Source organism: Carassius gibelio, chromosome A11 (assembly GCF_023724105.1).
Source record: "Carassius gibelio isolate Cgi1373 ecotype wild population from Czech Republic chromosome A11, carGib1.2-hapl.c, whole genome shotgun sequence".
Lineage (NCBI taxonomy): Eukaryota > Metazoa > Chordata > Actinopteri > Cypriniformes > Cyprinidae > Carassius > Carassius gibelio.
Window position 1 is genome coordinate 25304461 of NC_068381.1, and position 24233 is coordinate 25328693.

Consider the following 24233-nt stretch of genomic DNA (forward strand, 5'->3'; position numbering starts at 1 on the left):
GATTAAAAATTGGTCTCACTTTCATTATTAACCTCACAACATGTCAGTTTTGTACCTTGACAGACCGACGATAGGCAGTTTTTCCTCTAGATAACGGTTGCCATGTGTGTTTTCAGATGCATGACACAAGTATTTTCACCTGGACAAGACCTTAATTACCAGTTCGAGGTATAAATTCAGCAATCACAGGATTCTGGCCAAAAAACTGAACCATGTGTGAGTCAACAAACATGTCCCTTGAATGCATGCAACACTATATATTTCAGTAAACCGTCCCTTCGGATGATTCTTGTATTGCCAAATTATTATCACATTGTTACAGTCACACACCAAAAGCAACAGGCCACTACAAAACCCTGCGCCCACACTGGCCACATTTATGGAAAGTGGCCCACAAGCTTGTGGCCAGTTAAAGCTGGCCAGTTCCCATATGGTCTAGCAGTTAGGATTCCTGGTTTTCTCGTACGCAGCCAGGGGTTGACTCCAGTTTTTCCTCTAGATAAAGGTTGCCGTGTGTGTTTTCAAATGGATGACACGAGTATTTTCACTTGGACAAGAGCTTAATTACCAGTTTGAGGAATCAATTCTGCAATCACAGGAATCTGCCCAAATACACTGAACCCCCGGGTTGAGTGAAAAAACAGATTCCCTGAATGCATACAACACTATATATTTCAGTAAACCGTCCCTTCGGATGATTCTTGTATTGCCAAATTATTATCACATTGTTACAGTCACACACCAAAAGCAACAGGCCACTACAAAACCCTGCGCCCACACTGGCCACATTTATGGAAAGTGGCCCACAAGCTTGTGGCCAGTTAAAGCTGGCCAGTTCCCATATGGTCTAGCAGTTAGGATTCCTGGTTTTCTCGTACGCAGCCAGGGGTTGACTCCAGTTTTTCCTCTAGATAAAGGTTGCCGTGTGTGTTTTCAAATGGATGACACGAGTATTTTCACTTGGACAAGAGCTTAATTACCAGTTTGAGGAATCAATTCTGCAATCACAGGAATCTGCCCAAATACACTGAACCCCCGGGTTGAGTGAAAAAACAGATTCCCTGAATGCATACAACACTATATAATTCAGAAAACCGTCCTTTTGCATAATTCTTGTTTTGCCAAATTATTATCACATTGTTACAGTCACAGAACTAAAGCAACAGGCCACTACAAGGTCCTGCGCCCACGCTGACCACATGTATGGAAAGTGCGCCAGAAGCCCATGGCCAGTTTAAAGTGTCCAAATCCCATATGGTCTAGCGGTTAGGATTCCTGGTTTTCACCCAGGCGGCCCGGGTTCAACTCCCGGTATGGGAATGCATGCTCCTTTTTGCTTCCCTCCTCAAAAATCCAGCAAATCTTCCTGCACCAGAAGTGACTTTTTGGCCAGCAGTAAAGCTACAGAACCCTGATATGTCGAGGTTCTGATCCAGCAAATCTTCCTGCACCAGAAGTGACTTTTTGGCCAGCAGTAGAGCTACAGAACCCTGATATGTCGAGGTTCTGACTAGCCCTTAGCCCCTTCGATAGCTCAGCTGGTAGAGCGGGGGACTGTAGGTTGGATTGTTGGCCATCCTTAGGTCGCTGGTTCAACTCCGGCTCGAAGGAGGTGTTTTTTTCATGTTCCCACCAATGTTTTGGCTTGGAGCTGGCTTTCTCACAGCTGTCAGCAGAGCTTGAATTCGCAGTCCACAATTGGAAGGCAAAAGAGCTTTCCCTGACCGGGAATCGAACCCGGGCCGCGGCGGTGAGAGCGCCGAATCCTAACCACTAGACCACCAGGGAGGGATGGTGGGCTGGAGGGCTCGTGGGCTGCTGGGCTGGTGGGCTGGTGGGCTGGAGGGCTGGTAGTCTGTTCTCCTGATAACAAGGTGAGAATGAGCAGACATCAATGCTTGCCACCGTCACATCGAAAACCAACAAGTCTGTAACAATCGGGGGTCTTTACTATTGGTGGGCCAGTGGCGCAATGGATAACGCGTCTGACTACGGATCAGAAGATTCTAGGTTCGACTCCTGGCTGGCTCGCTCTGTGCTTGTTTTTCTCCGGCTTATTTTGTTGTTGTGTTTTTTTTCTCCAAAGTCCAAAAGAAAAGGCAACTCTCTAGGCATTCTTCTATTTTTTCCAAAAAAAGGCACATTCTGCACACCCATTCCGATGTCTAGGGGAGACACGGACATGCTTTGGTATTGCCACTCGTCTCACAAAATGCAGGCTGGTGGGCCAGTTGATTCTAGAAAGAACAATTTCAACGCTACTCTGTAACCGCTTTACTACTTTGAAGGGTGCAATGCCATGTGGTTTGGATGTCACAGGCTTGCCATTTTGAAGCCTTATCACTAATTGCCACCTGGACATTGAGAATAATTTGTAATCTGCATTAAACTGAACGAGCGAATAATCAGCAATTTTGCGGATTAAAAATTGGTCTCACTTTCATTATTAACCTCACAACATGTCAGTTTTGTACCTTGACAGACCGACGATAGGCAGTTTTTCCTCTAGATAACGGTTGCCATGTGTGTTTTCAGATGCATGACACAAGTATTTTCACCTGGACAAGACCTTAATTACCAGTTCGAGGTATAAATTCAGCAATCACAGGATTCTGGCCAAAAAACTGAACCATGTGTGAGTCAACAAACATGTCCCTTGAATGCATGCAACACTATATATTTCAGTAAACCGTCCCTTCGGATGATTCTTGTATTGCCAAATTATTATCACATTGTTACAGTCACACACCAAAAGCAACAGGCCACTACAAAACCCTGCGCCCACACTGGCCACATTTATGGAAAGTGGCCCACAAGCTTGTGGCCAGTTAAAGCTGGCCAGTTCCCATATGGTCTAGCAGTTAGGATTCCTGGTTTTCTCGTACGCAGCCAGGGGTTGACTCCAGTTTTTCCTCTAGATAAAGGTTGCCGTGTGTGTTTTCAAATGGATGACACGAGTATTTTCACTTGGACAAGAGCTTAATTACCAGTTTGAGGAATCAATTCTGCAATCACAGGAATCTGCCCAAATACACTGAACCCCCGGGTTGAGTGAAAAAACAGATTCCCTGAATGCATACAACACTATATAATTCAGAAAACCGTCCTTTTGCATAATTCTTGTTTTGCCAAATTATTATCACATTGTTACAGTCACAGAACTAAAGCAACAGGCCACTACAAGGTCCTGCGCCCACGCTGACCACATGTATGGAAAGTGCGCCAGAAGCCCATGGCCAGTTTAAAGTGTCCAAATCCCATATGGTCTAGCGGTTAGGATTCCTGGTTTTCACCCAGGCGGCCCGGGTTCAACTCCCGGTATGGGAATGCATGCTCCTTTTTGCTTCCCTCCTCAAAAATCCAGCAAATCTTCCTTCACCAGAAGTGACTTTTTGGCCAGCAGTAAAGCTACAGAACCCTGATATGTCGAGGTTCTGATCCAGCAAATCTTCCTGCACCAGAAGTGACTTTTTGGCCAGCAGTAGAGCTACAGAACCCTGATATGTCGAGGTTCTGACTAGCCCTTAGCCCCTTCGATAGCTCAGCTGGTAGAGCGGAGGACTGTAGGTTGGATTGTTGGCCATCCTTAGGTCGCTGGTTCAACTCCGGCTCGAAGGAGGTGTTTTTTTCATGTTCCCACCAATGTTTTGGCTTGGAGCTGGCTTTCTCACAGCTGTCAGCAGAGCTTGAATTCGCAGTCCACAATTGGAAGGCAAAAGAGCTTTCCCTGACCGGGAATCGAACCCGGGCCGCGGCGGTGAGAGCGCCGAATCCTAACCACTAGACCACCAGGGAGGGATGGTGGGCTGGAGGGCTCGTGGGCTGCTGGGCTGGTGGGCTGGAGGGCTGGAGGGCTGGTAGTCTGTTCTCCTGATAACAAGGTGAGAATGAGCAGACATCAATGCTTGCCACCGTCACATCGAAAACCAACAAGTCTGTAACAATCGGGGGTCTTTACTTTTGGTGGGCCAGTTGCGCAATGGATAACGCGTCTGACTACGGATCAGAAGATTCTAGGTTCGACTCCTGGCTGGCTCGCTCTGTGCTTGTTTTTCTCCGGCTTATTTTGTTGTTGTGTTTTTTTTCTCCAAAGTCCAAAAGAAAAGGCAACTCTCTAGGCATTCTTCTATTTTTTCCAAAAAAAGGCACATTCTGCACACCCATTCCGATGTCTAGGGGAGACGCGGACATGCTTTGGTATTGCCATTCGTCTCACAAAATGCAGGCTGGTGGGCCAGTTGATTCTAGAATGAACAATTTCATCGCTACTCTGTAACCGCTTTACTACTTTGAAGGGTGCAATGCCATGTGGTTTTGATGTCACAGGCTTGCCATTTTGAAGCCTTATCACTAATTGCCACCTGGACATTGAGAGTAATTTGTAATCTGCATTAAACTGAACGAGCGAATAATCAGCAATTTTGCGGATTAAAAATTGGTCTCACTTTCATTATTAACCTCACAACATGTCAGTTTTGTACCTTGACAGACCGACGATAGGCAGTTTTTCCTCTAGATAACGGTTGCCATGTGTGTTTTCAGATGCATGACACAAGTATTTTCACCCGGACAAGACCTTAATTACCAGTTCGAGGTATAAATTCAGCAATCACAGGATTCTGGCCAAAAAACTGAACCCCCGGGTTGAGTGAAAAAACAGATTCCCTGAATGCATACAACACTATATAATTCAGAAAACCGTCCTTTTGCATAATTCTTGTTTTGCCAAATTATTATCACATTGTTACAGTCACAGAACTAAAGCAACAGGCCACTACAAGGTCCTGCGCCCACGCTGACCACATGTATGGAAAGTGCGCCAGAAGCCCATGGCCAGTTTAAAGTGTCCAAATCCCATATGGTCTAGCGGTTAGGATTCCTGGTTTTCACCCAGGCGGCCCGGGTTCAACTCCCGGTATGGGAATGCATGCTCCTTTTTGCTTCCCTCCTCAAAAATCCAGCAAATCTTCCTGCACCAGAAGTGACTTTTTGGCCAGCAGTAAAGCTACAGAACCCTGATATGTCGAGGTTCTGATCCAGCAAATCTTCCTGCACCAGAAGTGACTTTTTGGCCAGCAGTAGAGCTACAGAACCCTGATATGTCGAGGTTCTGACTAGCCCTTAGCCCCTTCGATAGCTCAGCTGGTAGAGCGGAGGACTGTAGGTTGGATTGTTGGCCATCCTTAGGTCGCTGGTTCAACTCCGGCTCGAAGGAGGTGTTTTTTTCATGTTCCCACCAATGTTTTGGCTTGGAGCTGGCTTTCTCACAGCTGTCAGCAGAGCTTGAATTCGCAGTCCACAATTGGAAGGCAAAAGAGCTTTCCCTGACCGGGAATCGAACCCGGGCCGCGGCGGTGAGAGCGCCGAATCCTAACCACTAGACCACCAGGGAGGGATGGTGGGCTGGAGGGCTCGTGGGCTGGTGGGCTGGAGGGCTGGTAGTCTGTTCTCCTGATAACAAGGTGAGAATGAGCAGACATCAATGCTTGCCACCGTCACATCGAAAACCAACAAGTCTGTAACAATCGGGGGTCTTTACTATTGGTGGGCCAGTGGCGCAATGGATAACGCGTCTGACTACGGATCAGAAGATTCTAGGTTCGACTCCTGGCTGGCTCGCTCTGTGCTTGTTTTTCTCCGGCTTATTTTGTTGTTGTGTTTTTTTTCTCCAAAGTCCAAAAGAAAAGGCAACTCTCTAGGCATTCTTCTATTTTTTCCAAAAAAAGGCACATTCTGCACACCCATTCCGATGTCTAGGGGAGACACGGACATGCTTTGGTATTGCCACTCGTCTCACAAAATGCAGGCTGGTGGGCCAGTTGATTCTAGAAAGAACAATTTCAACGCTACTCTGTAACCGCTTTACTACTTTGAAGGGTGCAATGCCATGTGGTTTTGATGTCACAGGCTTGCCATTTTGAAGCCTTATCACTAATTGCCACCTGGACATTGAGAATAATTTGTAATCTGCATTAAACTGAACGAGCGAATAATCAGCAATTTTGCGGATTAAAAATTGGTCTCACTTTCATTATTAACCTCACAACATGTCAGTTTTGTACCTTGACAGACCGACGATAGGCAGTTTTTCCTCTAGATAACGGTTGCCATGTGTGTTTTCAGATGCATGACACAAGTATTTTCACCTGGACAAGACCTTAATTACCAGTTCGAGGTATAAATTCAGCAATCACAGGATTCTGGCCAAAAAACTGAACCATGTGTGAGTCAACAAACATGTCCCTTGAATGCATGCAACACTATATATTTCAGTAAACCGTCCCTTCGGATGATTCTTGTATTGCCAAATTATTATCACATTGTTACAGTCACACACCAAAAGCAACAGGCCACTACAAAACCCTGCGCCCACACTGGCCACATTTATGGAAAGTGGTCCACAAGCTTGTGGCCAGTTAAAGCTGGCCAGTTCCCATATGGTCTAGCAGTTAGGATTCCTGGTTTTCTCGTACGCAGCCAGGGGTTGACTCCAGTTTTTCCTCTAGATAAAGGTTGCCGTGTGTGTTTTCAAATGGATGACACGAGTATTTTCACTTGGACAAGAGCTTAATTACCAGTTTGAGGAATCAATTCTGCAATCACAGGAATCTGCCCAAATACACTGAACCCCCGGGTTGAGTGAAAAAACAGATTCCCTGAATGCATACAACACTATATAATTCAGAAAACCGTCCTTTTGCATAATTCTTGTTTTGCCAAATTATTATCACATTGTTACAGTCACAGAACTAAAGCAACAGGCCACTACAAGGTCCTGCGCCCACGCTGACCACATGTATGGAAAGTGCGCCAGAAGCCCATGGCCAGTTTAAAGTGTCCAAATCCCATATGGTCTAGCGGTTAGGATTCCTGGTTTTCACCCAGGCGGCCCGGGTTCAACTCCCGGTATGGGAATGCATGCTCCTTTTTGCTTCCCTCCTCAAAAATCCAGCAAATCTTCCTGCACCAGAAGTGACTTTTTGGCCAGCAGTAAAGCTACAGAACCCTGATATGTCGAGGTTCTGATCCAGCAAATCTTCCTGCACCAGAAGTGACTTTTTGGCCAGCAGTAGAGCTACAGAACCCTGATATGTCGAGGTTCTGACTAGCCCTTAGCCCCTTCGATAGCTCAGCTGGTAGAGCGGAGGACTGTAGGTTGGATTGTTGGCCATCCTTAGGTCGCTGGTTCAACTCCGGCTCGAAGGAGGTGTTTTTTTCATGTTCCCACCAATGTTTTGGCTTGGAGCTGGCTTTCTCACAGCTGTCAGCAGAGCTTGAATTCGCAGTCCACAATTGGAAGGCAAAAGAGCTTTCCCTGACCGGGAATCGAACCCGGGCCGCGGCGGTGAGAGCGCCGAATCCTAACCACTAGACCACCAGGGAGGGATGGTGGGCTGGAGGGCTCGTGGGCTGCTGGGCTGGTGGGCTGGTGGGCTGGAGGGCTGGTAGTCTGTTCTCCTGATAATAAGGTGAGAATGAGCAGACATCAATGCTTGCCACCGTCACATCGAAAACCAACAAGTCTGTAACAATCGGGGGTCTTTACTTTTGGTGGGCCAGTGGCGCAATGGATAACGCGTCTGACTACGGATCAGAAGATTCTAGGTTCGACTCCTGGCTGGCTCGCTCTGTGCTTGTTTTTCTCCGGCTTATTTTGTTGTTGTGTTTTTTTTCTCCAAAGTCCAAAAGAAAAGGCAACTCTCTAGGCATTCTTCTATTTTTTCCAAAAAAAGGCACATTCTGCACACCCATTCCGATGTCTAGGGGAGACACGGACATGCTTTGGTATTGCCATTCGTCTCACAAAATGCAGGCTGGTGGGCCAGTTGATTCTAGAAAGAACAATTTCATCGCTACTCTGTAACCGCTTTACTACTTTGAAGGGTGCAATGCCATGTGGTTTTGATGTCACAGGCTTGCCATTTTGAAGCCTTATCACTAATTGCCACCTGGACATTGAGAGTAATTTGTAATCTGCATTAAACTGAACGAGCGAATAATCAGCAATTTTGCGGATTAAAAATTGGTCTCACTTTCATTATTAACCTCACAACATGTCAGTTTTGTACCTTGACAGACCGACGATAGGCAGTTTTTCCTCTAGATAACGGTTGCCATGTGTGTTTTCAGATGCATGACACAAGTATTTTCACCCGGACAAGACCTTAATTACCAGTTCGAGGTATAAATTCAGCAATCACAGGATTCTGGCCAAAAAACTGAACCATGTGTGAGTCAACAAACATGTCCCTTGAATGCATGCAACACTATATATTTCAGTAAACCGTCCCTTCGGATGATTCTTGTATTGCCAAATTATTATCACATTGTTACAGTCACACACCAAAAGCAACAGGCCACTACAAACCCCTGCGCCCACACTGGCCACATTTATGGAAAGTGGCCCACAAGCTTGTGGCCAGTTAAAGCTGGCCAGTTCCCATATGGTCTAGCAGTTAGGATTCCTGGTTTTCTCGTACGCAGCCAGGGGTTGACTCCAGTTTTTCCTCTAGATAAAGGTTGCCGTGTGTGTTTTCAAATGGATGACACGAGTATTTTCACTTGGACAAGAGCTTAATTACCAGTTTGAGGAATCAATTCTGCAATCACAGGAATCTGCCCAAATACACTGAACCCCCGGGTTGAGTGAAAAAACAGATTCCCTGAATGCATACAACACTATATAATTCAGAAAACCGTCCATTTGGATAATTCTTGTTTTGCCAAATTATTATCACATTGTTACAGTCACAGAACTAAAGCAACAGGCCACTACAAGGTCCTGCGCCCACGCTGACCACATGTATGGAAAGTGCGCCAGAAGCCCATGGCCAGTTTAAAGTGTCCAGATCCCATATGGTCTAGCGTTTAGGATTCCTGGTTTTCACCCAGGCGGCCCGGGTTCAACTCCCGGTATGGGAATGCATGCTCCTTTTTGCTTCCCTCCTCAAAAATCCAGCAAATCTTTCTGCACCAGAAGTGACTTTTTGGCCAGCAGTAGAGCTACAGAACCCTGATATGTCGAGGTTCTGACTAGCCCTTAGCCCCTTCGATAGCTCAGCTGGTAGAGCGGAGGACTGTAGGTTGGAGTGTTGGCCATCCTTAGGTCGCTGGTTCAACTCCGGCTCGAAGGAGGTGTTTTTTTCATGTTCCCACCAATGTTTTGGCTTGGAGCTGGCTTTCTCACAGCTGTCAGCAGAGCTTGAATTCGCAGTCCACAATTGGAAGGCAAAAGAGCTTTCCCTGACCGGGAATCGAACCCGGGCCGCGGCGGTGAGAGCGCCGAATCCTAACCACTAGACCACCAGGGAGGGATGATGGGCTGGAGGGCTCGTGGGCTGCTGGGCTGGTGGGCTGGAGGGCTGGAGGGCTGGAGGGCTGGTAGTCTGTTCTCCTGATAACAAGGTGAGAATGAGCAGACATCAATGCTTGCCACCGTCACATCGAAAACCAACAAGTCTGTAACAATCGGGGGTCTTTACTTTTGGTGGGCCAGTTGCGCAATGGATAACGCGTCTGACTACGGATCAGAAGATTCTAGGTTCGACTCCTGGCTGGCTCGCTCTGTGCTTGTTTTTCTCCGGCTTATTTTGTTGTTGTGTTTTTTTTCTCCAAAGTCCAAAAGAAAAGGCAACTCTCTAGGCATTCTTCTATTTTTTCCAAAAAAAGGCACATTCTGCACACCCATTCCGATGTCTAGGGGAGACGCGGACATGCTTTGGTATTGCCATTCGTCTCACAAAATGCAGGCTGGTGGGCCAGTTGATTCTAGAATGAACAATTTCATCGCTACTCTGTAACCGCTTTACTACTTTGAAGGGTGCAATGCCATGTGGTTTTGATGTCACAGGCTTGCCATTTTGAAGCCTTATCACTAATTGCCACCTGGACATTGAGAGTAATTTGTAATCTGCATTAAACTGAACGAGCGAATAATCAGCAATTTTGCGGATTAAAAATTGGTCTCACTTTCATTATTAACCTCACAACATGTCAGTTTTGTACCTTGACAGACCGACGATAGGCAGTTTTTCCTCTAGATAACGGTTGCCATGTGTGTTTTCAGATGCATGACACAAGTATTTTCACCCGGACAAGACCTTAATTACCAGTTCGAGGTATAAATTCAGCAATCACAGGATTCTGGCCAAAAAACTGAACCATGTGTGAGTCAACAAACATGTCCCTTGAATGCATGCAACACTATATATTTCAGTAAACCGTCCCTTCGGATGATTCTTGTATTGCCAAATTATTATCACATTGTTACAGTCACACACCAAAAGCAACAGGCCACTACAAACCCCTGCGCCCACACTGGCCACATTTATGGAAAGTGGCCCACAAGCTTGTGGCCAGTTAAAGCTGGCCAGTTCCCATATGGTCTAGCAGTTAGGATTCCTGGTTTTCTCGTACGCAGCCAGGGGTTGACTCCAGTTTTTCCTCTAGATAAAGGTTGCCGTGTGTGTTTTCAAATGGATGACACGAGTATTTTCACTTGGACAAGAGCTTAATTACCAGTTTGAGGAATCAATTCTGCAATCACAGGAATCTGCCCAAATACACTGAACCCCCGGGTTGAGTGAAAAAACAGATTCCCTGAATGCATACAACACTATATAATTCAGAAAACCGTCCATTTGGATAATTCTTGTTTTGCCAAATTATTATCACATTGTTACAGTCACAGAACTAAAGCAACAGGCCACTACAAGGTCCTGCGCCCACGCTGACCACATGTATGGAAAGTGCGCCAGAAGCCCATGGCCAGTTTAAAGTGTCCAGATCCCATATGGTCTAGCGTTTAGGATTCCTGGTTTTCACCCAGGCGGCCCGGGTTCAACTCCCGGTATGGGAATGCATGCTCCTTTTTGCTTCCCTCCTCAAAAATCCAGCAAATCTTTCTGCACCAGAAGTGACTTTTTGGCCAGCAGTAGAGCTACAGAACCCTGATATGTCGAGGTTCTGACTAGCCCTTAGCCCCTTCGATAGCTCAGCTGGTAGAGCGGAGGACTGTAGGTTGGAGTGTTGGCCATCCTTAGGTCGCTGGTTCAACTCCGGCTCGAAGGAGGTGTTTTTTTCATGTTCCCACCAATGTTTTGGCTTGGAGCTGGCTTTCTCACAGCTGTCAGCAGAGCTTGAATTCGCAGTCCACAATTGGAAGGCAAAAGAGCTTTCCCTGACCGGGAATCGAACCCGGGCCGCGGCGGTGAGAGCGCCGAATCCTAACCACTAGACCACCAGGGAGGGATGGTGGGCTGGAGGGCTCGTGGGCTGCTGGGCTTGTGGGCTGGAGGGCTGGAGGGCTGGAGGGCTGGTAGTCTGTTCTCCTGATAACAAGGTGAGAATGAGCAGACATCAATGCTTGCCACCGTCACATCGAAAACCAACAAGTCTGTAACAATCGGGGGTCTTTACTTTTGGTGGGCCAGTTGCGCAATGGATAACGCGTCTGACTACGGATCAGAAGATTCTAGGTTCGACTCCTGGCTGGCTCGCTCTGTGCTTGTTTTTCTCCGGCTTATTTTGTTGTTGTGTTTTTTTTCTCCAAAGTCCAAAAGAAAAGGCAACTCTCTAGGCATTCTTCTATTTTTTCCAAAAAAAGGCACATTCTGCACACCCATTCCGATGTCTAGGGGAGACGCGGACATGCTTTGGTATTGCCATTCGTCTCACAAAATGCAGGCTGGTGGGCCAGTTGATTCTAGAATGAACAATTTCATCGCTACTCTGTAACCGCTTTACTACTTTGAAGGGTGCAATGCCATGTGGTTTTGATGTCACAGGCTTGCCATTTTGAAGCCTTATCACTAATTGCCACCTGGACATTGAGAGTAATTTGTAATCTGCATTAAACTGAACGAGCGAATAATCAGCAATTTTGCGGATTAAAAATTGGTCTCACTTTCATTATTAACCTCACAACATGTCAGTTTTGTACCTTGACAGACCGACGATAGGCAGTTTTTCCTCTAGATAACGGTTGCCATGTGTGTTTTCAGATGCATGACACAAGTATTTTCACCCGGACAAGACCTTAATTACCAGTTCGAGGTATAAATTCAGCAATCACAGGATTCTGGCCAAAAAACTGAACCATGTGTGAGTCAACAAACATGTCCCTTGAATGCATGCAACACTATATATTTCAGTAAACCGTCCCTTCGGATGATTCTTGTATTGCCAAATTATTATCACATTGTTACAGTCACACACCAAAAGCAACAGGCCACTACAAAACCCTGCGCCCACACTGGCCACATTTATGGAAAGTGGCCCACAAGCTTGTGGCCAGTTAAAGCTGGCCAGTTCCCATATGGTCTAGCAGTTAGGATTCCTGGTTTTCTCGTACGCAGCCAGGGGTTGACTCCAGTTTTTCCTCTAGATAAAGGTTGCCGTGTGTGTTTTCAAATGGATGACACGAGTATTTTCACTTGGACAAGAGCTTAATTACCAGTTTGAGGAATCAATTCTGCAATCACAGGAATCTGCCCAAATACACTGAACCCCCGGGTTGAGTGAAAAAACAGATTCCCTGAATGCATACAACACTATATAATTCAGAAAACCTTCCATTTGGATAATTCTTGTTTTGCCAAATTATTATCACATTGTTACAGTCACAGAACTAAAGCAACAGGCCACTACAAGGTCCTGCGCCCACGCTGACCACATGTATGGAAAGTGCGCCAGAAGCCCATGGCCAGTTTAAAGTGTCCAGATCCCATATGGTCTAGCGGTTAGGATTCCTGGTTTTCACCCAGGCGGCCCGGGTTCAACTCCCGGTATGGGAATGCATGCTCCTTTTTGCTTCCCTCCTCAAAAATCCAGCAAATCTTTCTGCACCAGAAGTGACTTTTTGGCCAGCAGTAGAGCTACAGAACCCTGATATGTCGAGGTTCTGACTAGCCCTTAGCCCCTTCGATAGCTCAGCTGGTAGAGCGGAGGACTGTAGGTTGGAGTGTTGGCCATCCTTAGGTCGCTGGTTCAACTCCGGCTCGAAGGAGTTGTTTTTTTCATGTTCCCACCAATGTTTTGGCTTGGAGCTGGCTTTCTCACAGCTGTCAGCAGAGCTTGAATTCGCAGTCCACAATTGGAAGGCAAAAGAGCTTTCCCTGACCGGGAATCGAACCCGGGCCGCGGCGGTGAGAGCGCCGAATCCTAACCACTAGACCACCAGGGAGGGGTGGTGGGCTGGAGGGCTCGTGGGCTGCTGGGCCGGTGGGCTGGAGGGCTGGAGGGCTGGAGGGCTGGAGGGCTGGAGGGCTGGTAGTCTGTTCTCCTGATAACAAGGTGAGAATGAGCAGACATCAATGCTTGCCACCGTCACATCGAAAACCAACAAGTCTGTAACAATCGGGGGTCTTTACTTTTGGTGGGCCAGTTGCGCAATGGATAACGCGTCTGACTACGGATCAGAAGATTCTAGGTTCGACTCCTGGCTGGCTCGCTCTGTGCTTGTTTTTCTCCGGCTTATTTTGTTGTTGTGTTTTTTTTCTCCAAAGTCCAAAAGAAAAGGCAACTCTCTAGGCATTCTTCTATTTTTTCCAAAAAAAGGCACATTCTGCACACCCATTCCGATGTCTAGGGGAGACGCGGACATGCTTTGGTATTGCCATTCGTCTCACAAAATGCAGGCTGGTGGGCCAGTTGATTCTAGAATGAACAATTTCATCGCTACTCTGTAACCGCTTTACTACTTTGAAGGGTACAATGCCATGTGGTTTTGATGTCACAGGCTTGCCATTTTGAAGCCTTATCACTAATTGACACCTGGACATTGAGAATAATTTGTAATCTGCATTAAACTGAACGAGCGAATAATCAGCATATTAAAAATTGGTCTCACTTTCATTATTAACCTCACAACATGTCAGTTTTGTACCTTGACAGACCGACGATAGGCAGTTTTTCCTCTAGATAACGGTTGCCATGTGTGTTTTCAGATGCATGACACAAGTATTTTCACCTGGACAAGACCTTAATTACCAGTTCGAGGTATAAATTCAGCAATCACAGGATTCTGGCCAAAAAACTGAACCATGTGTGAGTCAACAAACATGTCCCTTGAATGCATGCAACACTATATATTTCAGTAAACCGTCCCTTCGGATGATTCTTGTATTGCCAAATTATTATCACATTGTTACAGTCACACACCAAAAGCAACAGGCCACTACAAAACCCTGCGCCCACACTGGCCACATTTATGGAAAGTGGCCCACAAGCTTGTGGCCAGTTAAAGCTGGCCAGTTCCCATATGGTCTAGCAGTTAGGATTCCTGGTTTTCTCGTACGCAGCCAGGGGTTGACTCCAGTTTTTCCTCTAGATAAAGGTTGCCGTGTGTGTTTTCAAATGGATGACACGAGTATTTTCACTTGGACAAGAGCTTAATTACCAGTTTGAGGAATCAATTCTGCAATCACAGGAATCTGCCCAAATACACTGAACCCCCGGGTTGAGTGAAAAAACAGATTCCCTGAATGCATACAACACTATATAATTCAGAAAACCGTCCTTTTGCATAATTCTTGTTTTGCCAAATTATTATCACATTGTTACAGTCACAGAACTAAAGCAACAGGCCACTACAAGGTCCTGCGCCCACGCTGACCACATGTATGGAAAGTGCGCCAGAAGCCCATGGCCAGTTTAAAGTGTCCAAATCCCATATGGTCTAGCGGTTAGGATTCCTGGTTTTCACCCAGGCGGCCCGGGTTCAACTCCCGGTATGGGAATGCATGCTCCTTTTTGCTTCCCTCCTCAAAAATCCAGCAAATCTTCCTGCACCAGAAGTGACTTTTTGGCCAGCAGTAAAGCTACAGAACCCTGATATGTCGAGGTTCTGATCCAGCAAATCTTCCTGCACCAGAAGTGACTTTTTGGCCAGCAGTAGAGCTACAGAACCCTGATATGTCGAGGTTCTGACTAGCCCTTAGCCCCTTCGATAGCTCAGCTGGTAGAGCGGAGGACTGTAGGTTGGATTGTTGGCCATCCTTAGGTCGCTGGTTCAACTCCGGCTCGAAGGAGGTGTTTTTTTCATGTTCCCACCAATGTTTTGGCTTGGAGCTGGCTTTCTCACAGCTGTCAGCAGAGCTTGAATTCGCAGTCCACAATTGGAAGGCAAAAGAGCTTTCCCTGACCGGGAATCGAACCCGGGCCGCGGCGGTGAGAGCGCCGAATCCTAACCACTAGACCACCAGGGAGGGATGGTGGGCTGGAGGGCTCGTGGGCTGCTGGGCTGGTGGGCTGGTGGGCTGGAGGGCTGGTAGTCTGTTCTCCTGATAACAAGGTGAGAATGAGCAGACATCAATGCTTGCCACCGTCACATCGAAAACCAACAAGTCTGTAACAATCGGGGGTCTTTACTTTTGGTGGGCCAGTTGCGCAATGGATAACGCGTCTGACTACGGATCAGAAGATTCTAGGTTCGACTCCTGGCTGGCTCGCTCTGTGCTTGTTTTTCTCCGGCTTATTTTGTTGTTGTGTTTTTTTTCTCCAAAGTCCAAAAGAAAAGGCAACTCTCTAGGCATTCTTCTATTTTTTCCAAAAAAAGGCACATTCTGCACACCCATTCCGATGTCTAGGGGAGACGCGGACATGCTTTGGTATTGCCATTCGTCTCACAAAATGCAGGCTGGTGGGCCAGTTGATTCTAGAAAGAACAATTTCATCGCTACTCTGTAACCGCTTTACTACTTTGAAGGGTGCAATGCCATGTGGTTTTGATGTCACAGGCTTGCCATTTTGAAGCCTTATCACTAATTGCCACCTGGACATTGAGAGTAATTTGTAATCTGCATTAAACTGAACGAGCGAATAATCAGCAATTTTGCGGATTAAAAATTGGTCTCACTTTCATTATTAACCTCACAACATGTCAGTTTTGTACCTTGACAGACCGACGATAGGCAGTTTTTCCTCTAGATAACGGTTGCCATGTGTGTTTTCAGATGCATGACACAAGTATTTTCACCCGGACAAGACCTTAATTACCAGTTCGAGGTATAAATTCAGCAATCACAGGATTCTGGCCAAAAAACTGAACCATGTGTGAGTCAACAAACATGTCCCTTGAATGCATGCAACACTATATATTTCAGTAAACCGTCCCTTCGGATGATTCTTGTATTGCCAAATTATTATCACATTGTTACAGTCACACACCAAAAGCAACAGGCCACTACAAAACCCTGCGCCCACACTGGCCACATTTATGGAAAGTGGCCCACAAGCTTGTGGCCAGTTAAAGCTGGCCAGTTCCCATATGGTCTAGCAGTTAGGATTCCTGGTTTTCTCGTACGCAGCCAGGGGTTGACTCCAGTTTTTCCTCTAGATAAAGGTTGCCGTGTGTGTTTTCAAATGGATGACACGAGTATTTTCACTTGGACAAGAGCTTAATTACCAGTTTGAGGAATCAATTCTGCAATCACAGGAATCTGCCCAAATACACTGAACCCCCGGGTTGAGTGAAAAAACAGATTCCCTGAATGCATACAACACTATATAATTCAGAAAACCGTCCATTTGGATAATTCTTGTTTTGCCAAATTATTATCACATTGTTACAGTCACAGAACTAAAGCAACAGGCCACTACAAGGTCCTGCGCCCACGCTGACCACATGTATGGAAAGTGCGCCAGAAGCCCATGGCCAGTTTAAAGTGTCCAGATCCCATATGGTCTAGCGTTTAGGATTCCTGGTTTTCACCCAGGCGGCCCGGGTTCAACTCCCGGTATGGGAATGCATGCTCCTTTTTGCTTCCCTCCTCAAAAATCCAGCAAATCTTTCTGCACCAGAAGTGACTTTTTGGCCAGCAGTAGAGCTACAGAACCCTGATATGTCGAGGTTCTGACTAGCCCTTAGCCCCTTCGATAGCTCAGCTGGTAGAGCGGAGGACTGTAGGTTGGAGTGTTGGCCATCCTTAGGTCGCTGGTTCAACTCCGGCTCGAAGGAGGTGTTTTTTTCATGTTCCCACCAATGTTTTGGCTTGGAGCTGGCTTTCTCACAGCTGTCAGCAGAGCTTGAATTCGCAGTCCACAATTGGAAGGCAAAAGAGCTTTCCCTGACCGGGAATCGAACCCGGGCCGCGGCGGTGAGAGCGCCGAATCCTAACCACTAGACCACCAGGGAGGGATGGTGGGCTGGAGGGCTGGAGGGCTGGAGGGCTGGTAGTCTGTTCTCCTGATAACAAGGTGAGAATGAGCAGACATCAATGCTTGCCACCGTCACATCGAAAACCAACAAGTCTGTAACAATCGGGGGTCTTTACTTTTGGTGGGCCAGTTGCGCAATGGATAACGCGTCTGACTACGGATCAGAAGATTCTAGGTTCGACTCCTGGCTGGCTCGCTCTGTGCTTGTTTTTCTCCGGCTTATTTTGTTGTTGTGTTTTTTTTCTCCAAAGTCCAAAAGAAAAGGCAACTCTCTAGGCATTCTTCTATTTTTTCCAAAAAAAGGCACATTCTGCACACCCATTCCGATGTCTAGGGGAGACGCGGACATGCTTTGGTATTGCCATTCGTCTCACAAAATGCAGGCTGGTGGGCCAGTTGATTCTAGAATGAACAATTTCATCGCTACTCTGTAACCGCTTTACTACTTTGAAGGGTGCAATGCCATGTGGTTTTGATGTCACAGGCTTGCCATTTTGAAGCCTTATCACTAATTGCCACCTGGACATTGAGAGTAATTTGTAATCTGCATTAAACTGAACGAGCGAATAATCAGCAATTTTGCGGATTAAAAATTGGTCTCACTTTCATTATTAACCTCACAACATGTCAGTTTTGTACCTTGACAGACCGACGATAGGCAGTTTTTCCTCTAGATAACGGTTGCCATGTGTGTTTTCAGATGCATGACACAAGTATTTTCACCCGGACAAGACCTTAATTACCAGTTCGAGGTATAAATTCAGCAATCACAGGATTCTGGCCAAAAAACTGAACCATGTGTGAGTCAACAAACATGTCCCTTGAATGCATGCAACACTATATATTTCAGTAAACCGTCCCTTCGGATGATTCTTGTATTGCCAAATTATTATCACATTGTTACAGTCACACACCAAAAGCAACAGGCCACTACAAAACCCTGCGCCCACACTGGCCACATTTATGGAAAGTGGCCCACAAGCTTGTGGCCAGTTAAAGCTGGCCAGTTCCCATATGGTCTAGCAGTTAGGATTCCTGGTTTTCTCGTACGCAGCCAGGGGTTGACTCCAGTTTTTCCTCTAGATAAAGGTTGCCGTGTGTGTTTTCAAATGGATGACACGAGTATTTTCACTTGGACAAGAGCTTAATTACCAGTTTGAGGAATCAATTCTGCAATCACAGGAATCTGCCCAAATACACTGAACCCCCGGGTTGAGTGAAAAAACAGATTCCCTGAATGCATACAACACTATATAATTCAGAAAACCTTCCATTTGGATAATTCTTGTTTTGCCAAATTATTATCACATTGTTACAGTCACAGAACTAAAGCAACAGGCCACTACAAGGTCCTGCGCCCACGCTGACCACATGTATGGAAAGTGCGCCAGAAGCCCATGGCCAGTTTAAAGTGTCCAGATCCCATATGGTCTAGCGGTTAGGATTCCTGGTTTTCACCCAGGCGGCCCGGGTTCAACTCCCGGTATGGGAATGCATGCTCCTTTTTGCTTCCCTCCTCAAAAATCCAGCAAATCTTTCTGCACCAGAAGTGACTTTTTGGCCAGCAGTAGAGCTACAGAACCCTGATATGTCGAGGTTCTGACTAGCCCTTAGCCCCTTCGATAGCTCAGCTGGTAGAGCGGAGGACTGTAGGTTGGAGTGTTGGCCATCCTTAGGTCGCTGGTTCAACTCCGGCTCGAAGGAGTTGTTTTTTTCATGTTCCCACCAATGTTTTGGCTTGGAGCTGGCTTTCTCACAGCTGTCAGCAGAGCTTGAATTCGCAGTCCACAATTGGAAGGCAAAAGAGCTTTCCCTGACCGGGAATCGAACCCGGGCCGCGGCGGTGAGAGCGCCGAATCCTAACCACTAGACCACCAGGGAGGGGTGGTGGGCTGGAGAGCTCGTGGGCTGCTGGGCTGGTGGGCTGGAGGGCTGGAGGGCTGGAGGGCTGGTAGTCTGTTCTCCTGATAACAAGGTGAGAATGAGCAGACATCAATGCTTGCCACCGTCACATCGAAAACCAACAAGTCTGTAACAATCGGGGGTCTTTACTTTTGGTGGGCCAGTTGCGCAATGGATAACGCGTCTGACTACGGATCAGAAGATTCTAGGTTCGACTCCTGGCTGGCTCGCTCTGTGCTTGTTTTTCTCCGGCTTATTTTGTTGTTGTGTTTTTTTTCTCCAAAGTCCAAAAGAAAAGGCAACTCTCTAGGCATTCTTCTATTTTTTCCAAAAAAAGGCACATTCTGCACACCCATTCCGATGTCTAGGGGAGACGCGGACATGCTTTGGTATTGCCATTCGTCTCACAAAATGCAGGCTGGTGGGCCAGTTGATTCTAGAATGAACAATTTCATCGCTACTCTGTAACCGCTTTACTACTTTGAAGGGTACAATGCCATGTGGTTTTGATGTCACAGGCTTGCCATTTTGAAGCCTTATCACTAATTGACACCTGGACATTGAGAATAATTTGTAATCTGCATTAAACTGAACGAGCGAATAATCAGCATATTAAAAATTGGTCTCACTTTCATTATTAACCTCACAACATGTCAGTTTTGTACCTTGACAGACCGACGATAGGCAGTTTTTCCTCTAGATAACGGTTGCCATGTGTGTTTTCAGATGCATGACACAAGTATTTTCAACTGGACAAGACCTTAATTACCAGTTCGAGGTATAAATTCAGCAATCACAGGATTCTGGCCAAAAAACTGAACCATGTGTGAGTCAACAAACATGTCCCTTGAATGCATGCAACACTATATATTTCAGTAAACCGTCCCTTCGGATGATTCTTGTATTGCCAAATTATTATCACATTGTTACAGTCACACACCAAAAGCAACAGGCCACTACAAAACCCTGCACCCACACTGGCCACATTTATGGAAAGTGGCCCACAAGCTTGTGGCCAGTTAAAGCTGGCCAGTTCCCATATGGTCTAGCAGTTAGGATTCCTGGTTTTCTCGTACGCAGCCAGGGGTTGACTCCAGTTTTTCCTCTAGATAAAGGTTGCCGTGTGTGTTTTCAAATGGATGACACGAGTATTTTCACTTGGACAAGAGCTTAATTACCAGTTTGAGGAATCAATTCTGCAATCACAGGAATCTGCCCAAATACACTGAACCCCCGGGTTGAGTGAAAAAACAGATTCCCTGAATGCATACAACACTATAATTCAGAAAACCGTCCTTTTGGATAATTCTTGTTTTGCCAAATTATTATCACATTGTTACAGTCACAGAACTAAAGCAACAGGCCACTACAAGGTCCTGCGCCCACGCTGACCACATGTATGGAAAGTGCGCCAGAAGCCCATGGCCAGTTTAAAGTGTCCAAATCCCATATGGTCTAGCTGTTAGGATTCCTGGTTTTCACCCAGGCGGCCCGGGTTCAACTCCCGGTATGGGAATGCATGCTCCTTTTTGCTTCCCTCCTCAAAAATCCAGCAAATCTTCCTGCACCAGAAGTGACTTTTTGGCCAGCAGTAGAGCTACAGAACCCTGATATGTCGAGGTTCTGACTAGCCCTTAGCCCCTTCGATAGCTCAGCTGGTAGAGCGGAGGACTGTAGGTTGGATTGTTGGCCATCCTTAGGTCGCTGGTTCAACTCCGGCTCGAAGGAGGTGTTTTTTTCATGTTCCCACCAATGTTTTGGCTTGGAGCTGGCTTTCTCACAGCTGTCAGCAGAGCTTGAATTCGCAGTCCACAATTGGAAGGCAAAAGAGCTTTCCCTGACCGGGAATCGAACCCGGGCCGCGGCGGTGAGAGCGCCGAATCCTAACCACTAGACCACCAGGGAGGGATGGTGGGCTGGAGGGCTCGTGGGCTGCTGGGCTGGTGGGCTGGTGGGCTGGAGGGCTGGTAGTCTGTTCTCCTGATAACAAGGTGAGAATGAGCAGACATCAATGCTTGCCACCGTCACATCGAAAACCAACAAGTCTGTAACAACCGGTGGTCTTTACTATTGGTGGGCCAGTGGCGCAATGGATAACGCGTCTGACTACGGATCAGAAGATTCTAGGTTCGACTCCTGGCTGGCTCGCTCTGTGCTTGTTTTTCTCCGGCTTATTTTGTTGTTGTGTTTTTTTTCTCCAAAGTCCAAAAGAAAAGGCAACTCTCTAGGCATTCTTCTATTTTTTCCAAAAAAAGGCACATTCTGCACACCCATTCCGATGTCTAGGGGAGACACGGACATGCTTTGGTATTGCCACTCGTCTCACAAAATGCAGGCTGGTGGGCCAGTTGATTCTAGAAAGAACAATTTCAACGCTACTCTGTAACCGCTTTACTACTTTGAAGGGTGCAATGCCATGTGGTTTTGATGTCACAGGCTTGCCATTTTGAAGCCTTATCACTAATTGCCACCTGGACATTGAGAATAATTTGTAATCTGCATTAAACTGAACGAGCGAATAATCAGCAATTTTGCGGATTAAAAATTGGTCTCACTTTCATTATTAACCTCACAACATGTCAGTTTTGTACCTTGACAGACCGACGATAGGCAGTTTTTCCTCTAGATAACGGTTGCCATGTGTGTTTTCAGATGCATGACACAAGTATTTTCACCTGGACAAGACCTTAATTACCAGTTCGAGGTATAAATTCAGCAATCACAGGATTCTGGCCAAAAAACTGAACCATGTGTGAGTCAACAAACATGTCCCTTGAATGCATGCAACACTATATATTTCAGTAAACCGTCCCTTCGGATGATTCTTGTATTGCCAAATTATTATCACATTGTTACAGTCACACACCAAAAGCAACAGGCCACTACAAAACCCTGCGCCCACACTGGCCACATTTATGGAAAGTGGCCCACAAGCTTGTGGCCAGTTAAAGCTGGCCAGTTCCCATATGGTCTAGCAGTTAGGATTCCTGGTTTTCTCGTACGCAGCCAGGGGTTGACTCCAGTTTTTCCTCTAGATAAAGGTTGCCGTGTGTGTTTTCAAATGGATGACACGAGTATTTTCACTTGGACAAGAGCTTAATTACCAGTTTGAGGAATCAATTCTGCAATCACAGGAATCTGCCCAAATACACTGAACCCCCGGGTTGAGTGAAAAAACAGATTCCCTGAATGCATACAACACTATATAATTCAGAAAACCGTCCTTTTGGATAATTCTTGTTTTGCCAAATTATTATCATATTGTTACAGTCACAGAACTAAAGCAACAGGCCACTACAAGGTCCTGCGCCCACGCTGACCACATGTATGGAAAGTGCCCCAGAAGCCCATGGCCAGTTTAAAGTGTCCAGATCCCATATGGTCTAGCGGTTAGGATTCCTGGTTTTCACCCAGGCGGCCCGGGTTCAACTCCCGGTATGGGAATGCATGCTCCTTTTTGCTTCCCTCCTCAAAAATCCAGCAAATCTTCCTGCACCAGAAGTGACTTTTTGGCCAGCAGTAGAGCTACAGAACCCTGATATGTCGAGGTTCTGACTAGCCCTTAGCCCCTTCGATAGCTCAGCTGGTAGAGCGGAGGACTGTAGGTTGGAGTGTTGGCCATCCTTAGGTCGCTGGTTCAACTCCGGCTCGAAGGAGGTGTTTTTTTCATGTTCCCACCAATGTTTTGGCTTGGAGCTGGCTTTCTCACAGCTGTCAGCAGAGCTTGAATTCGCAGTCCACAATTGGAAGGCAAAAGAGCTTTCCCTGACCGGGAATCGAACCCGGGCCGCGGCGGTGAGAGCGCCGAATCCTAACCACTAGACCACCAGGGAGGGATGGTGGGCTGGAGGGCTGGAGGGCTGGAGGGCTGGTAGTCTGTTCTCCTGATAACAAGGTGAGAATGAGCAGACATCAATGCTTGCCACCGTCACATCGAAAACCAACAAGTCTGTAACAATCGGGGGTCTTTACTTTTGGTGGGCCAGTGGCGCAATGGATAACGCATCTGACTACGGATCAGAAGATTCTAGGTTCGACTCCTGGCTGGCTCGCTCTGTGCATGTTTTTCTCCGGCTTATTTTGTTGTTGTGTTTTTTTTCTCCAAAGTCCAAAAGAAAAGGCAACTCTCTAGGCATTCTTCTATTTTTTCCAAAAAAAGGCACATTCTGCACACCCATTCCGATGTCTAGGGGAGACACGGACATGCTTTGGTATTGCCATTCGTCTCACAAAATGCAGGCTGGTGGGCCAGTTGATTCTAGAATGAACAATTTCATCGCTACTCTGTAACCGCTTTACTACTTTGAAGGGTGCAATGCCATGTGGTTTTGATGTCACAGGCTTGCCATTTTGAAGCCTTATCACTAATTGCCACCTGGACATTGAGAATAATTTGTAATCTGCATTAAACTGAACGAGCGAATAATCAGCATATTAAAAATTGGTCTCACTTTCATTATTAACCTCACAACATGTCAGTTTTGTACCTTGACAGACCGACGATAGGCAGTTTTTCCTCTAGATAACGGTTGCCATGTGTGTTTTCAGATGCATGACACAAGTATTTTCACCTGGACAATACCTTAATTACCAGTTCGAGGTATAAATTCAGCAATCACAGGATTCTGGCCAAAAAACTGAACCATGTGTGAGTCAACAAACATGTCCCTTGAATGCATGCAACACTATATATTTCAGTAAACCGTCCCTTCGGATGATTCTTGTATTGCCAAATTATTATCACATTGTTACAGTCACACACCAAAAGCAACAGGCCACTACAAAACCCTGCGCCCACACTGGCCACATTTATGGAAAGTGGCCCACAAGCTTGTGGCCAGTTAAAGCTGGCCAGTTCCCATATGGTCTAGCAGTTAGGATTCCTGGTTTTCTCGTACGCAGCCAGGGGTTGACTCCAGTTTTTCCTCTAGATAAAGGTTGCCGTGTGTGTTTTCAAATGGATGACACGAGTATTTTCACTTGGACAAGAGCTTAATTACCAGTTTGAGGAATCAATTCTGCAATCACAGGAATCTGCCCAAATACACTGAACCCCCGGGTTGAGTGAAAAAACAGATTCCCTGAATGCATACAACACTATATAATTCAGAAAACCGTCCTTTTGCATAATTCTTGTTTTGCCAAATTATTATCACATTGTTACAGTCACAGAA

General features: G+C 46.4%; 24 non-coding genes across 24 annotated transcripts; 12 read left to right on the forward strand and 12 right to left on the reverse strand.

Annotated features, from left to right (window-relative positions):
* The first annotated feature begins 1248 nt into the window (after positions 1 to 1248).
* trnae-uuc (transfer RNA glutamic acid (anticodon UUC)) lies at positions 1249 to 1320 on the forward strand. Its single transcript has one exon. It is a non-coding gene; the product is annotated as a tRNA-Glu (tRNA).
* Positions 1321 to 1716: 396 nt separating this feature from the next.
* On the reverse strand, positions 1717 to 1788 carry trnae-cuc (transfer RNA glutamic acid (anticodon CUC)). Its single transcript has one exon. It is a non-coding gene; the product is annotated as a tRNA-Glu (tRNA).
* Positions 1789 to 1958: 170 nt separating this feature from the next.
* trnar-acg (transfer RNA arginine (anticodon ACG)) lies at positions 1959 to 2031 on the forward strand. The gene has a single exon. It is a non-coding gene; the product is annotated as a tRNA-Arg (tRNA).
* A 1224-nt stretch (positions 2032 to 3255) lies between these two features.
* trnae-uuc (transfer RNA glutamic acid (anticodon UUC)) lies at positions 3256 to 3327 on the forward strand. The gene has a single exon. It is a non-coding gene; the product is annotated as a tRNA-Glu (tRNA).
* A 396-nt stretch (positions 3328 to 3723) lies between these two features.
* trnae-cuc (transfer RNA glutamic acid (anticodon CUC)) lies at positions 3724 to 3795 on the reverse strand. Its single transcript has one exon. It is a non-coding gene; the product is annotated as a tRNA-Glu (tRNA).
* A 1057-nt stretch (positions 3796 to 4852) lies between these two features.
* trnae-uuc (transfer RNA glutamic acid (anticodon UUC)) lies at positions 4853 to 4924 on the forward strand. Its single transcript has one exon. It is a non-coding gene; the product is annotated as a tRNA-Glu (tRNA).
* A 396-nt stretch (positions 4925 to 5320) lies between these two features.
* On the reverse strand, positions 5321 to 5392 carry trnae-cuc (transfer RNA glutamic acid (anticodon CUC)). The gene has a single exon. It is a non-coding gene; the product is annotated as a tRNA-Glu (tRNA).
* A 154-nt stretch (positions 5393 to 5546) lies between these two features.
* Positions 5547 to 5619, forward strand: trnar-acg (transfer RNA arginine (anticodon ACG)). Its single transcript has one exon. It is a non-coding gene; the product is annotated as a tRNA-Arg (tRNA).
* Positions 5620 to 6843: 1224 nt separating this feature from the next.
* trnae-uuc (transfer RNA glutamic acid (anticodon UUC)) lies at positions 6844 to 6915 on the forward strand. The gene has a single exon. It is a non-coding gene; the product is annotated as a tRNA-Glu (tRNA).
* A 396-nt stretch (positions 6916 to 7311) lies between these two features.
* Positions 7312 to 7383, reverse strand: trnae-cuc (transfer RNA glutamic acid (anticodon CUC)). The gene has a single exon. It is a non-coding gene; the product is annotated as a tRNA-Glu (tRNA).
* Positions 7384 to 7553: 170 nt separating this feature from the next.
* On the forward strand, positions 7554 to 7626 carry trnar-acg (transfer RNA arginine (anticodon ACG)). Its single transcript has one exon. It is a non-coding gene; the product is annotated as a tRNA-Arg (tRNA).
* A 1613-nt stretch (positions 7627 to 9239) lies between these two features.
* On the reverse strand, positions 9240 to 9311 carry trnae-cuc (transfer RNA glutamic acid (anticodon CUC)). The gene has a single exon. It is a non-coding gene; the product is annotated as a tRNA-Glu (tRNA).
* Positions 9312 to 11175: 1864 nt separating this feature from the next.
* trnae-cuc (transfer RNA glutamic acid (anticodon CUC)) lies at positions 11176 to 11247 on the reverse strand. Its single transcript has one exon. It is a non-coding gene; the product is annotated as a tRNA-Glu (tRNA).
* A 1475-nt stretch (positions 11248 to 12722) lies between these two features.
* Positions 12723 to 12794, forward strand: trnae-uuc (transfer RNA glutamic acid (anticodon UUC)). The gene has a single exon. It is a non-coding gene; the product is annotated as a tRNA-Glu (tRNA).
* A 317-nt stretch (positions 12795 to 13111) lies between these two features.
* trnae-cuc (transfer RNA glutamic acid (anticodon CUC)) lies at positions 13112 to 13183 on the reverse strand. The gene has a single exon. It is a non-coding gene; the product is annotated as a tRNA-Glu (tRNA).
* Positions 13184 to 14666: 1483 nt separating this feature from the next.
* On the forward strand, positions 14667 to 14738 carry trnae-uuc (transfer RNA glutamic acid (anticodon UUC)). Its single transcript has one exon. It is a non-coding gene; the product is annotated as a tRNA-Glu (tRNA).
* Positions 14739 to 15134: 396 nt separating this feature from the next.
* Positions 15135 to 15206, reverse strand: trnae-cuc (transfer RNA glutamic acid (anticodon CUC)). Its single transcript has one exon. It is a non-coding gene; the product is annotated as a tRNA-Glu (tRNA).
* Positions 15207 to 17062: 1856 nt separating this feature from the next.
* On the reverse strand, positions 17063 to 17134 carry trnae-cuc (transfer RNA glutamic acid (anticodon CUC)). The gene has a single exon. It is a non-coding gene; the product is annotated as a tRNA-Glu (tRNA).
* A 1443-nt stretch (positions 17135 to 18577) lies between these two features.
* On the forward strand, positions 18578 to 18649 carry trnae-uuc (transfer RNA glutamic acid (anticodon UUC)). Its single transcript has one exon. It is a non-coding gene; the product is annotated as a tRNA-Glu (tRNA).
* A 317-nt stretch (positions 18650 to 18966) lies between these two features.
* Positions 18967 to 19038, reverse strand: trnae-cuc (transfer RNA glutamic acid (anticodon CUC)). Its single transcript has one exon. It is a non-coding gene; the product is annotated as a tRNA-Glu (tRNA).
* A 1854-nt stretch (positions 19039 to 20892) lies between these two features.
* Positions 20893 to 20964, reverse strand: trnae-cuc (transfer RNA glutamic acid (anticodon CUC)). Its single transcript has one exon. It is a non-coding gene; the product is annotated as a tRNA-Glu (tRNA).
* A 170-nt stretch (positions 20965 to 21134) lies between these two features.
* trnar-acg (transfer RNA arginine (anticodon ACG)) lies at positions 21135 to 21207 on the forward strand. Its single transcript has one exon. It is a non-coding gene; the product is annotated as a tRNA-Arg (tRNA).
* A 1224-nt stretch (positions 21208 to 22431) lies between these two features.
* On the forward strand, positions 22432 to 22503 carry trnae-uuc (transfer RNA glutamic acid (anticodon UUC)). The gene has a single exon. It is a non-coding gene; the product is annotated as a tRNA-Glu (tRNA).
* Positions 22504 to 22820: 317 nt separating this feature from the next.
* Positions 22821 to 22892, reverse strand: trnae-cuc (transfer RNA glutamic acid (anticodon CUC)). Its single transcript has one exon. It is a non-coding gene; the product is annotated as a tRNA-Glu (tRNA).
* Positions 22893 to 24233: the final 1341 nt, after the last annotated feature.